We start from the raw sequence: 14,814 nt of genomic DNA on the forward strand, positions 1-14,814 counted from the left end.
TACAAACCCATAAAGCATAGGCCTCTTCTTCACTGTTTAACCGAATGTTGCTCTGTAAGGGATTCGGGTCCATAATTGCAGCAAACATCTTTATGACATCATAAAACATCATCGAGAAACGTGGATAACAGCAGGCCTTGAACAAATTCACATCTTTTTGCCTTCTCTTCCTGATCCTTGACTGAAAGAGGAGTTGACTGCACATTCTGTTATCAAAGCCAAATATCAAAACGAGAAAGCCGATAAATGCTATAGAAGTCGATTGGGAGGGAAAATCCAATACCAAATCATCATCAGTCTCATTGGAATAACGTAGCCTAATGATACAAGATGAGAACTATGGATACACTAAAAAAAAACACTCAGACACTCACCCTAATGACTAATACTTAAACCATACATATTTGTGCATATGGTAAGCAGATGGGCATTTTGATACTAGCAAAGAGTTAATAGCCTACTCTAACTATTCTGTTTAAAAAACAGACCAATACGCGAAACTTTTGAAGAGAAAAGTACGTCAGAAAATAACGTGCATGACATGGAGCTGAAAATCTTGTTCCAATCCTTGGTAGCACAACGAGGATTCGCATTTTAATAAAATATTATAAAACTACTGATCTTGTCCTTGCTAAAGTCTAATGGAGAAACAAAAAGTACAAAACGATACATCGTTTGCATGCCCTTATGTCAAGATCCATTAAATCGTCTAGGAGTTCAAGCAAATAACCAGATAAGTCATAAAAGACCACGTAAATAAAAATATCTGCATCAAGCAACCGGGGACGAAAGAACTATCACATGTTAAACACACTACAACTTACCTCTCTGTCTTATTCACGTCTGAACTTGTCTTAGCTGTGCTTGGTTCGCTATAAAACTGAGGCTGATCATTAATACAATCATTAACATAGGCAAAATAAACGAGGACAACAACGGATCAGGTGCGGAATGGATGAGGGTACTGTACAAGAAGAACCCCCAAGAGGGACAGCAGGTTTCCTTCTCGCAACTCTTTCCTCAGAAGTGAAAGCATGAATGAGATCCACTCCTACGTGACTTCCGTTTGCTGCATGTAACCACTCGTTAAGAAAATTAAAGATAAATGAATCAAGTCCTAAGAATGGCAAGCTGTTGTAGAGAAAAGCTAGCAATGCTACTACTACTCCACTGTAGGGGGATAGGGGGCAGAAGTGTTCACTTGCATACTGATTCAAATGGTTTTAAAATGGTCCAAGCATCAATCAAAGGTGATAAAATTTTTAGTAAGAAATAGTCTAATAGACCCAACAGTCAAATTCTACAAATTTAGCAGACTCCAATATGATTTCATGGTAGATGTCACACAAAAGGCAAGGACTTTGAAGTTGAACAACTTAACCATGAATTCCAAATATAATTCGTTATAAACGATAGTAACTTACCTTGAATATTTTCCATGTTGTAAGGTTATATGCGCAACCATATCTCCCACCCTCACCGCACAGACAGGACATACCTGCAAACAGAAACAACCCATTATACACAGAGTTTAGATTCAATAAACACCTCTCCAATTAGAATAACGGAGCTAATTTTTCCAGTTAGCTGAACGGAGCTCAAAGTCCGAAACCAGTTCATCCAAAATTTTGAAACAACTTTTGAAGCAAAAGCTCCCATTTTTAGCCTCCACAGGGTGCTGATCATCAATGTGACAGCACAAGCCGACGATTTCGAAATACTCTGAACAAAGGGCAGGGGAATTCTTCTCTTATATCATCTTCTCCATCCATTTCTTCAAACCCCATTAACATATCTGCATTTTGTACCCATTTCCAAACATTAAATCAACTCTTTAGAAGGCAAACAAATAATCTACTAAAACAATCTTTTCTTAAAGGATTTCCAAGTTTTTTTCCTTTCTTTTTCTTTTTATAAAAAAATTGGATTTTAAGACCTACCAGATCGTGATTGAAGACCATATTGATAATATCTCTAGTGGTTGAAGAAAGACAAGCAGTCCATGAATCAGCATCCTATCTAAATCACCCCTTAGTTACTTTTCAACCCAAATATTGAAAAAAAAAGAGAGGAATATTTAATTTCTGGGGTTAGAAACTAAAATACTGTTTACTCTGATATTGGACTTGTGAAGTTCAATTAACAAAAATCCCAGAAACTAAAAGGGGGCAAGCTAGGTCTTTGCGTTTGATGATAAGAAAGAGAAACAGCTGCCTTTTCTTTTTTTCCTCTTTGGAAGTGAATTTCGTGGAGATGGAAATAGTAAGTGTTGACGTTTTTATATTATCTATATTTATCTTTAGGTTTTATTCTATTTTAATTGTTAATAATATTTTAATTGTTAAAGTATGTATATAAATATTAATCAATTATATATTTCATTAATAATAAATTTAAGTACACACATAGTCCGATTATAATGTGTTACTCTATGAGTCCCCCCGATTATTAAAGTTACAAAATGCTCCTCTAACTATAAGACATTACTTAGTTGAGTCACTCGATATTAAAAGTTACAAAATGGTCACCCAACATTCAGCTATTTTGAACTCGTTCTTTTTCGTTGAAAAATTGATAACAGTTCGAGTGAATGTTAACCTGCTAATTGAGATATGATACAATTGATATCATAATCAATCAACATATTAACGTCAAACTCAGATGATCGTTAAATTTTTAACGAAAAAAGGACGAGGTTGGAACATAATGAATAGCGAGTGACTATTTGTAACTTTAATAGTTGAGGGACTACAAAATAATATCTTCTAGTCAGTGGATTATTTTTTAACTTTTAATAGTCAGGAAGACTCAAAAAATTTTTAACGAAAAAAGGACGAGTTGGAACATATGAATAGTCGAGTGACTATTTGTAACTTTTAATAGTTGAGGACTACACAAAATAATATCTTATAGTCAGTGGATTATTTTTTAACTTTTAATAGTCAAAGACCAATAAAGTAATACCTTATAATCAGGGACCATTTTTTGTACTTCACCTTAAATTTAATAATGATTGAAAAATGTTATTATTTATTTATTTAACTACCAATATTTGATTTATTGATCGATTAATTCGGATACAGGTAATGGTTTATTCAGAATATTCTGAGTTATCGATAACACACGTTATAAATGCAACTGCTCAAATCTAGGTCCTTTAGGCGAACAATATTTCTTTAAATCCATTTACCATAATTTACTCTATAAAAATTTATTATAAGAGTAGTCTTTTAATCTAGTTTACTTAATTCACAACATCATAATTTAAACCAATTTTATTTAAGAGATTTAATGTTTCCCATTCTAATTTATTATCATTTGACTCAGACATAATTATCAATTTCAATCTACTAATTGCAATTTCAGAAGTAAATAACTTTATTATGTAAAATTAAACTTTAAATCTCACCATTATAAAAAGGACTAGAGCTAGAATTAGACCAAATTGGGTGATTCGACTCATGAGCTTGTATGGATCAGGTCATTTCTCACTGTATCTGGGTCCCGACCGTACAACTGCACCCGACCCGATTAAACATGAACTAAAAAACGTAGATTAATTTCACTAATAAACTAAAGTTGAAACGGAAAACCGAGAGCCTAACAAAAAAATCCAAAAAGAAAAAAGAAATTCCACGCACAACGTACCATTTTTCGCCGGCACGTGACTCGGCCGTTGTTTCAACTGTCCTTAACGGTCAATCGCCGGCCTCCGGTCGGGTGGCCGTTCACCTCATTATTGCTCCGCCATGAGAAAACGCCAAATTTAGATTTCTAAATTCTAAATCTGTATTTAAATTATTTATTATTTTGGATAATATCTAAAATTTGTTTTAGAGAGCAATGGCGACGAGGAACAGGTCGTGGTTATTCAATAAATATAGAGATGCGCTGAAGGGTGCTAGAGCTCCGACGAGCTCGTCAGCGGAAGCGACGGCGAGGTTGAGGGCGAGCTCTGGCGGAGCGCCCGGTTGCGAACTGTTATTATTGATCATATCGTTTTTTTTTTCTGTTAATTTGATAATAAGACGAAGAATTCAAGATCAATGTCAATATTGTTCTTCTTTTAATTATGTGTGCACTTGTTCAATATAAATTAGATTAATTCTGGCGGATTTTTTCTGCTTTTCTATCTTTTCTAAATTGATTATGGAGTTTAGGATAAGTAAAATTTTAATGGAATGTTGGATTTTTTTTATAAAAATGCTGTATTTCCGAGGAATTGGCATGAGAGACTGGCACGTATAATGTGGTTGAATTTGTTTGTTGTTCAGTTAATAATTCTCTTGAGAACTATTTAGGTGTGACTCCTGAGATATTTTAATTGATTTTGAAGAGCTATGTCGCAGGAGCTTATGGGAAGTTTATGCAGTACAAATACAATGAAAGATCAGAGCTTTGCAAATAGGAAAGTAATTAGATATACAATTGCATTTCTTCTGAAGTTCTCTTCCCTTCAATCATTTGTGATTTCATCTGTTACTCTGTTAATGGTCATAATTATTAGGACATAAAAGATTGTCTATGTTTGCAGTAAGGGTGCGGCTACCATAGTCTACCACCGCTTGGGTAGATGTTTCTGAAGAAATAGCTGCTAATGTGCACTTGCACGGGCTAAAATGGCCGAGTTAGGCAAGGCTCATGCAAAGGCTTTAATGCCTTCATTTGGTGATGGTAAAGAAGGTCAACGCAATATTGAGAATCTTACCAATGAGATAACTAATCTGTTGAAGAGATCAGAGAAAGATTACAGAACTCTCTGCTACTGGACCTTCCGAGGATTCAAATGTCAGGAAAATGTACAGGTAGACGTAGTGACTATCAAATTCATTTTGAAGCTCTATGTTCAGCCAAGAAATGTAAATCATTTACACATCGGTCGTATGCCACTTATTCTTTACTATGTGATTCTTTCTTGTTGCTTGGCAATTTTTCTATTGGCCAAAATGTTACGAGTAGCAGGTTTGGAGAGGGTGGTATTGACATGATGCAGTTGTCAAGTCCTCTCTCTGTCCCTTGTTGTCAAGGCTACAGGAGTTCTCATAATTATGTATTCCATGCTTCCTTTCCTTCTTCCTTTTTTTTTGGCGGGAGAGATAAAAAGTCATCTTTAATTTTTCTAGCCCACACACTTTTTTGTTGAAAAGTGGAAGATAGTATTGTTGACATGGTGTTATTCTTTGATTCACCATGGCTCTGGCATTTATATCGTTGTTATTCTCTTGAACATGCGCTATTCAGGATTGCTTTGTAATTTTGTTTTTATTTCTTTCTTTTCATGCTTTTTCTTTTTGGCAGCGTCAACTTGCCACTGACCTTCAGAACCTTTCAATGGAGCTCCGAAGAAACATCAACGTATTTGAAGCGCCTCAGGCAGCAAATGGAATAATGAAAGGAATTTTCTTATTGGCAACGCAGCATGTTATAATATTTCATTGCATTCTGAATGCTACTGGTCAACAATTCGAATTTACTGCTTGATGTTTCAGTGTAATTAATTATTGGTTTCTTGTATATTATCAGGAAGGAGCTGATATGGATGATCTTAATGGAATAGATCTAAAGAAGAAGATGATGACTTGGATGATATGGTATTTCTTTAAACCATCATCTCCTGTTCATGTTTCCGTTATATGATCTATTCTAACTCATTTCAGTAGAGATGAGTTTAGGGTGCTAAACCCAAATTCATGTTAGGATTTTGGAGCTCAATTTTATTTTGGATATCAAGATATTAGGTCTTATTTGATTCAAGTTAGGTGTTAGATTCTAATCTTTCACAGCTATGTTATTAGATGTTTAATGAACATCAGACGTCAAAGCTAAAACAAAGTGAGCGTATACTGTTGAGAGGGAAAGGGAGATCGAGCAGGCAAGTAGTGCATCACTCACGGAACCTTTCTTATCTGAGATGCTTTCATAGCTATTATGTGCCTAATTATTTATATATACTTGTTCTTTAATGTAGGTTGTGGAGTCAGTAATGAGCTTGCTCAGATTATGAAGGATCTGTCAGTTCTCGTGATTGATCAGGTAGGAATCCATCAGCCTCGGTAACAGGTTCAAACTTTTCAGTATCACTAAATGCACTTCTCCTCTTCATCAGGGCACCATTATTGATCGGATAGACTACAACATTCAGAATGTTGCAACTACGGTTGAAGAAGGCCTCAAACAGTTACAGAAGGTTTTTCTCTCTTTTCCAAATATCGATCTGAATTCAGCTGTTTCATGATTCTGTTCTCATTCTGGCATGGATTGGACTTTGCAGGCAGAGAGAACACAGAAACATGGAGGAATGGTGATGTGTGCTTTGGTGCTCGTTGTTATGTGCTTTGTCATGCTAGTCCTCCTAATCCTCAAGGAAATAATCTTTTGATACGCAAGCATGGCATTTTCATGACCATTTTGTTTGAGCGGATGACAAGGCACGTCGAGGGTCGACAATTTCCTTGGCCGGCATAAGAATGTGGGAATTTTGAATTTCTCCTTACACATGCCACTTTAAATGTTCAAATCACATATTTTCTTTCTCTTCATTTGTTTTTAAAAAAGTTCTGGAGAGGGGAAGTGAGTAAAAGGCGGTGATTCGACCGGGGTTTGAAGTTCCCGAAATTTATGTAGAGCTTATGATAATTCTTTTTCTGTTATGATTTTTGTATCATTCTTTTGATTCGACTAAGAAGTACAAATCCGCTTTGTTATATAAGAATCCTAGTTACATTTCCCCCCTTCAATTTGATATACCATAGCTTGGCATTATATTTTAGGTATTGGATACGGTTGTTGGGACCTTGGGATTAATTATTAGTTTTATACTATGTTTTAGAAGAAAATTGGTATCTGCTTTCGTAGCTCATTTGGTTAGAGCACCCGTTTAGTAAGCGGGAGGTCTTGAGTTCGACTCTCAAACGAAAGCAATTCAAAAGTCTCACCTAATGTTAACTTTCTCAATATTTTGCAGCATGTTTCTATTTTGATGCTTTCATCGTCTCCCAACAAAGCAGTTGGTGTTGGCTCAGGCCTTGAAGACCGCTGCAATGATCGAGGACGATTGAGCACTTTATTGGACTCTTCTCTAGCATTATCTTCGGGTCAGGTTCTCGGTGCGGCCACGCTTTCATCTCTATCCATATCATCGCAGTGGCTACAAGTAATATCAACCACAATTACAATAACAACTCCAGTAAAAAAATGTAGTCATGAAACTGAAGCTGTTCTTTGATTCGGGACAGATACAAAGATCCACGACAGCTCGATGCAATCTTGACATACAAAGAACCTGAAACAAGCGAAAACAATCTTAGTATTCTCTGTGTATCTTCCTCTCCTTGAAGATGCCAGCTCGTGTTCGTGGCTGAGAATCACGATTATTTTGGTATTCGATGGAGTTGAGTAATTTTTTAATTAATTAGTAACAACTCTGTTGCGGTGAAAAAACTGGTTGTGGATTAATTAGTAAAACAACATTGCTCACTTGATTATTCTTTTACGTTTTATTTCTTCATTGGTCAGCTATTAAGTGTCCCAATTCCAAAGAAGAGTTAGAGGGAACAATGCCTCTATATTTTTTCTTCTTTTAATTTTTTGATTTCTCGAATTAAATCATATGAATTTCAGCCCAAAACCCACTCGTCATAACCCTAGCATGAATATTTAAACAAATGTTAGATGCTTTTGCCCTTAATCTTTTTTTGTTTTCTTTAGATGCAGATGCATACGTTTACTCGACTCGAAAAGATTAAATTACTCGAAAGATTAAATTAAATTGATTGTACTCCAAAACTTATAAATTTAAAATTATCAAACATTCTCAAACTAATTCCAATTGAAGTTCAAATTCAAATTAGATTTAGATTCAAATTCAAATTTAAATTTAAATTAAAACTAGACTTAAAGTACATAAAAAACTTTACATGAAACAACTTTATATTATGTTTAAGGAAACAAAATTATACAAATATTAATATTAATAATTTTAATTTAAAAAATTAAATTATTTATAAATTTTTTGAATCAAATATTAAATAATTCATTCAATTAATCAAGAATTAGATATTGACCAAATTTAACCAAATCACTTAAATAACTCAAAATCTATTTCGTCTCACGTCAAGCCCGGTCCTGACATTTTAAGGGCCCTAGACCAGAGCTAAGAACAAGAAAACAAGTGATGCCTTACTTAGATTTCTCCCATCATTAAAATAGGACCCATTGAATTATCATATTTTCGAGTTTTTTAATTAAAAAATTATATTTAAAAATATTTTTTAATGATTAGGAACCACTAAATTATCATATTTAAAATATTTGAAATAAAAAAATATATTTAAAAATATTTTTTAATTATTAAATTTAAAAATAATTTTAAAAATAGACCCCTTTAAACTTGGGCCCTAGGCTATCACCCCCTAGCCTATGCCAGGACCGGCCCTGTCTCACGTACTTAAATATCGTACTTAAATATCCTAGATTTCCATCAATAAGTGCATGGAAAACAAGTGTCGGATGGGATGGGATTGTCTTACGGTTCGTCGGTTCCACGTGAACTTTCAAGAAAAAAATGTGCTACTTATATAATACGAGTTGAATCAATTTAATATAAAAATATATAAATTAACTTTATGTAATGTCAATTAAAAATTCAATTTAGCTACATCTTTTAAAATTAAATAAAAAAAAGAATGTTCATTCACCATAAAAGATCACGAAATTTCACAAGGTTCCTAAAACTAAGCAACATTTTTTTTGTCATAATGAAAGAAATTAGCCCTAGGATTAAGTTTACCACGTGTCAACACCGAGAGCTGTTCCTTTTAGCCGCATTTCCTTTAGATGCCGTGCCACGTGCTTTCTTCCTCGCCGTTGGATCGTTCTTTATGTCATCTCCGCCGACCATTTCCGCAAACATCCTTTGCAAATCCTCAAAACTATCTCCCTACGATTTTCCAATAATGCCATCACAAAATATCTACGGAATCATAACTACAAATATACCCTTCCGAAAGAAACAAATCAAGGGCTTACCTCGTCTTTCACATTATTCATCATGGATATCATCTCTTGCATGAAGTCACAGAATTCCTGAATAGCCAATTATCACAAAGTTCAGGGACTAAAATTTAAGACGAAGAGTAAAAACGTTTTAAATACGAAAGTATTAAAATAAATGTTTTTTCCCCAAGGCAATCATTTCACCGAGCACAAGGAAAAAAGCGACACCGTTTTTTCTGTACAAGAAAGAAGATATTTTGTACGCACTTGGTCTTCTTCGAATGGATCGTAGAGGCCTGCGTCGTACATTGATCGCTTGCTCTCGTCGGAGAGAACTGTGAAAAACTAACGGCCGATTAAATGAATAAAAGGATTATAATTCAACGGCTAGAAATGAGAGGTCGAGGCTTAATAATTGTCACCGGAATAAGCTTCTTGGATTTGCTGAAACCGGCGTTGGCTTCGCCGGCGATCCCGGGTTTGTGGAGTATCTGTCTGGATGCCATTTCTTCCAAAAGAGAAAACATATAAGATAGAAGAAGTTAAAGCTGATTCCCAATTAGAATCCAATTAAAGCAAAATAAAAAAAAGAGCGGAGGAAACCGATCACCATAGCTAGCTTTCTGTAAGAAGTGCAGACGTCAGAGAAAGAGGCGCCCTTACGAATTCCAAGAACGGAATAATAACAAGATCCGCCGTGGGATCCTCCTTCCCGATCCATCTCAGCCGTCCAAAATACTCTCCCTCTCTCTGCCGCCTCTATTTCAAAATCAAAAAGAACAAAAAAAAACCACTACAAAAGACTCATGGCTTATACGAGACCTTAGAAAACGAAGAATAAGAATCAAATGCACTGTGAAACCCTAGTTTTGTTGCTCGCTGTTGATTTTTTTGGGGGGTTTCCGAGAGAGTGAATATCTTTGGGGGGGGGGGGGTTGAAACTTGTGAACAGAGAGAAAATATAAAGCAAGAGAAACTTCAAGAGATTTTGGGCCGATAAATGTAAAAAGTCATAAAAGTCGAGCTAGATATTTTGTTAACTTGATCATTAAATGCCACTGGATTCCGTATCGAATTACGACCTTTGCCATCGGATACCCGTCTTTCTCTTGCAACATCTACGGTGCGCTTATACCGTTATACGTATCTCCGAGTTCGGTTCGGTTGAATCAGTTTTGGGAAAATTATACAATGGTTCCTTGTATTTTAGATTCATTTGATTTGATCATAAGTTTTCCGAATCACGGGAGAATTGATAACTCTGATCCATCCTTATAAGATAGGTTGTTTCTGTGGATTCTTTATCACTCACCATCACAGGAGTATAGGTTGTTCCATTGTCATAGGACCACTTTTGAATGTGAATATGCTATACTCACCTCAGGCTCTACTAAATGGAGAGCACTCTGCACCCTTCTGTACGGTGTTCGACTTCGATCATCGTCGGTGATACTCGATAACACCCTTTATTAGATGACCGACGATCTGCACTCTAATGCTCCTCACTCCACATTTGAAAATTCTATCATGATGTTCTCCATGGAGAGTGAAGAGTTTCATACAATGCCTCATCTGAGTTACCGATGCGAACCGAAACAATGTGACCGGAGGTTGAAGCTGCTAGAGATGGATGGTCGGCTAACATGTTGGTGTTTGCTGGGACAAGTAGTTCATTATGGGTTTTCAATCATACTGTAGGGCATTGGACTCGAATCTATGATCTCGATTTTATCAAATTTTAAAACTATATCTTCCAATGTGATCTTCCTCAAGATAATCACAAAGTTCAACTTATGAGCATCTGGAATAAGAAACTAATACTAGTTTGGCCTGTAATAGAGGTGTTTTGTTACAGTTTATTTACAGATACTGTGGAAAAGATTGAATTAGACGGAATTAAGCGGTTTCACTATGACCAAGGGCAGCTTTTGCTTACATGTTATACCATAAGTGTGATATCATTGAACAACTTTTATTTCGGTTTATCCAAAATCCATGTGGAATAGATGTCTATTGAATATTGTTAGTTCTATCTGCAGCTTTTGCTAGATTAAATTCTGGATATCATATGCCAAACTTGATTAAATACATTACATTTTCTTGTCAGTAATTATCAATGTTTTCCTTGTCTTTGTGGTTAATGATGTGTTTTGCATGCAATCATACCATTGATTTTGCTTGATCTAGTATCCATAGTATTAAATTGAGGCCGCAACGCAATGTAACAGTCGCATCATAATATTTTTTAAGGCCATTGTGACACCGCAAGGGCAACCGTAATTTAGTACTATGCTAGTATCCAGTATTTGCTTGATCTTGATGTACTCATCAACATTAGCTTGGAAGAAAATAGAGTTGTCGCCAACATAAAAGAGATGCGAAATCAGGGTTGCATCCCTTTTGATTGTAATACCATGAATACTCCATTTTCCTTCTACTCAGACTTCTTTATTTTTGCTAAGCCCAACTTTTATTAATAAACAAAAAGGTTACAACACCAGCATAAAGGTGGTAGCTAGGAAAGAAAGGATTGATGAAAATCAACAAGTTGCTATGTTGTAGTGGTTATCATATCAGTTTTACACACTGAAGGCTCCCAGTTTGATCCTGGGTAGCAACAGGCAATATTAGATTGAAATGATCCAATAGGAAGTGTATTGGTCTCTTTTACATTCTGTGTCTTCCATTCTTCAGCATTCAACTCATTTGGAGCATTTGATCTTTGATGAGGTAAGTTCATGTTGAAATCTGAATTAATTTAGTGAATGCATATAATAATGTTGTACCACCACATTCAGATCTTCAGAATGCTGCGGTCCTTAATTTGATCGCTATCAATCTCATTACCGAATAAATCTATTATATGACAGTCATGTCTATTCATCCCGCCGACCTATAAATAGTCATCATCACCTTAGGCCTATACTAATACTAAGGGGATATATATATAAACCCTCTTGCAAAAAGAAAGTGGGCTTCATCTCTCTCATAATCTAAACCCTCTTTATATTTCCATCTTCTTCTTTAGACTATTATTCTCTTTTCTCTTACAAGATCACCAATCACAACTCTTAAATCAAATGAGATGGACCGTCGAAAGTTGTGACAAGACCCAAAACCACAATTTTCCCATCAATAAATAGAATGAATGCATGTATTAAACCATGCATGTATGAATTCTTACTTCTAAGGTTCACTTGAACAACTAAATAAAGGGTTATAAGTGATGCATTACATCATGTGAGAAGTAAGAAAAATTCAGATTATATGTGTTCATCTATTCATCATCTCAAGAATTACTCCAACAAAGTGACATAATGAGTTAATTGGATTTCCAAAGTGGTATGATAAGTATCCAATATTTCCTTGATCTTGCTGCATCCCTTTTGATTGTAATGTCATGAACACTCCATTTTCCTTCCAATCAGACTTCTTACATTTTTGTTAAGCCAAACATTTATCAATAAACTGAAAGGTTAGAAAACCAACATAGAGCTAGGAGGAAAAGGAAAACAAGGATTAAATAAATCAACAAGTTGATGTGGTGTAGTGGTTATCACGTAAAGCGAAGAAAACTATTGAATAAAAACATTTGTGTGAAAAATCATCTAAAAGATACATTCCCTTTAGTTGGGAGATGTCTTTGTAGATTTCCCTCACATTGAAACTGTAACACCCCAACCCGTATCCGACCCGGATACGAGTCTGAGATGTCACATTGTCATTTCAAAACCTTTATTCTTTCAAAATAACAGAACATTTGAACTTATATTAAGAAAATACGATCATATATTGTTGAATCGTGTTCAATATAAAATCAAAGTCAAAAACATATTTATAAACAGTAAAATACAGTATGAACAGTACCATATGAACAATAATGAACAGTATTATGAACAGAAATGAACAGTACTATTAACATTAATGAACAATAATGTCAACAGTACTCAAATGTTAAAATTTTTATATTGCTTAAGGGGTATTGATTCCCCTGCTACAAGGAACCGATTCCCCTGCTACAGTACTGCTACAGTACCTCGGCAAAACATGTATAAAACTCATAAAAATCTAAGCTTCATTCGTATAAAATTTCCATTTACAAATACATCTTTAAAACATTCCAAAAATCGATCAGAGCGTATCCAATACAAATCTTTTAAATTATTACATGCCAACTAAATTCTTTCTAACAAAATATATGTAATTCGATTTACATTTCTGATATGATCTTCGGTAAGAAGAACTTAACCCGTCTTATTCCTCTTTACTTCTCTTTTCACTTTCCAAACCTACGTGTGAAACAATCATACGCTAAGTCGATGACTTAGTGAGGCATATAAACATATAATACAAATCATAAAACATCTCACATAACAAAATACATACATGTATATCTACCAACATTATCACGATCTCTATCATATTCATACACTATTATCACTCATATTTCTTATCTCTTGTTCATATAATCTTATGCTCTTATCATATATATTATGTTTCATTCTTATAGCAGATACTATGACTCAGAACACACATATATCATTTCATACAATTCATATCATATAGAAATATATCATCATATAATTCTTGTAACATTTCATATCATCAAAAGCATATACATCATATATTATATTAATCTCTTTATTAGCCCATGTACACTATTGAGAACTGAATGTATGTGAGTACATTGAGGTTGTGCACTATACTGTCACCACAGCTCGTATAAATTCCTACTAGGGGCACTGATATTTATCCCGAAGGACCGGTAGAAATGTCCCGAAGGACCACTATGCCCGAAGGACCACATATCACATTTGTCCCGGAGGACCACTCCTTAAAAACCATATACATAATACAATGGATCAAATAAGTGTACCGAAGTACCACATACATGTTCCACAGAATTACATATGTCCCGAAGAACCACGTAGAATTATCCCGTAGGACTGCGTAGACCCTCGACTCTTGGCATGCCAACTATACCTATAGCTATTATATTAGATAACATGGGCATTATTATTTATCATTTCACTATTCATATCACTTGTTCTTTCTCTCTGTCACATACCATATGTATGTGTAATCGTATATCTCATATCATATCACATGTATCACATAAATCACATGTAGAAATGCACTTACTCCATAAACATATGCATGTATTCATTTTATTGCTCTTATAATCACATAATAATATATACTATTTTCATGTACTCATGCACATATAAGAATTCCATCAACTATATAACATTTTAGGAGTCACTTCTTACCATAGTAACTCCGCCACTGGCTCATCGCAAGCCAATGTATGTTCAATAACATACGTACAATTAAATTTGTTAGGATTTTCGGAAGCTCGAAACGACAACCGGAACGATTTGCAAAGAGGGGTCGGAACGGTTTTGTGTTTAGGGAGTAAGGAGATTGAAAGATAGAGAATTGCACAGCGATTTATAGTGGTTCGACTTTCTCAAACAAGTCTACGTCCACTACCTTAGCTCCTCACCAAGGATTTTCCAACAAATTCACTAATTTGTTCTTTCTTTTGAGGATAAAGAGTAACCTTACAAACTCCCTAGTTTTTCGGGCTAAACTAGAACCTTTCCCTAGCTTTTACACGGGATAAGCTAGAACCTTCCCCTTTACAAAAGGATAAAATAAGTAAACAAGAAAACCTCTCTAAGGTAGGTGTTTACAAGATTGAGCTCACAAGAACAAAATATTTACAAGAGAAAGATGAAATAAGATTGAAAAACTCTTCTCTTGTGTTTGATTGCTTGGATAGTTGTTCTATTCCTTCTTCAAGTGTCCTCAGCTTGT

At 34.9% G+C, this 14,814-nt stretch overlaps 1 long non-coding RNA gene, 1 other non-coding gene and 2 pseudogenes across 2 annotated transcripts; 2 read left to right on the forward strand and 2 right to left on the reverse strand.

The window, feature by feature from the left end:
- Window positions 1-100: 100 nt before the first annotated feature.
- LOC120163368 lies at window positions 101-1,371 on the reverse strand. The gene is made up of 2 exons (XR_005519647.1): window positions 821-1,371; window positions 101-206 (listed from the first exon to the last, which is right to left on the reverse strand). It is a non-coding gene; the product is annotated as an uncharacterized LOC120163368 (long non-coding RNA).
- A 3,243-nt stretch (window positions 1,372-4,614) lies between these two features.
- Window positions 4,615-6,591, forward strand: LOC120163363 (annotated as a pseudogene).
- A 254-nt stretch (window positions 6,592-6,845) lies between these two features.
- TRNAT-AGU lies at window positions 6,846-6,920 on the forward strand. Its single transcript has one exon. It is a non-coding gene; the product is annotated as a tRNA-Thr (tRNA).
- Window positions 6,921-8,676: 1,756 nt separating this feature from the next.
- Window positions 8,677-9,911, reverse strand: LOC120163367 (annotated as a pseudogene).
- Between the last annotated feature and the right edge of the window lie 4,903 nt (window positions 9,912-14,814).

This window comes from Hibiscus syriacus, unplaced genomic scaffold (assembly GCF_006381635.1).
Source record: "Hibiscus syriacus cultivar Baekdansim isolate YM2019G1 unplaced genomic scaffold, ASM638163v2 tig00111441_pilon, whole genome shotgun sequence".
NCBI classification, from domain to species: Eukaryota; Viridiplantae; Streptophyta; class Magnoliopsida; order Malvales; family Malvaceae; genus Hibiscus; species Hibiscus syriacus.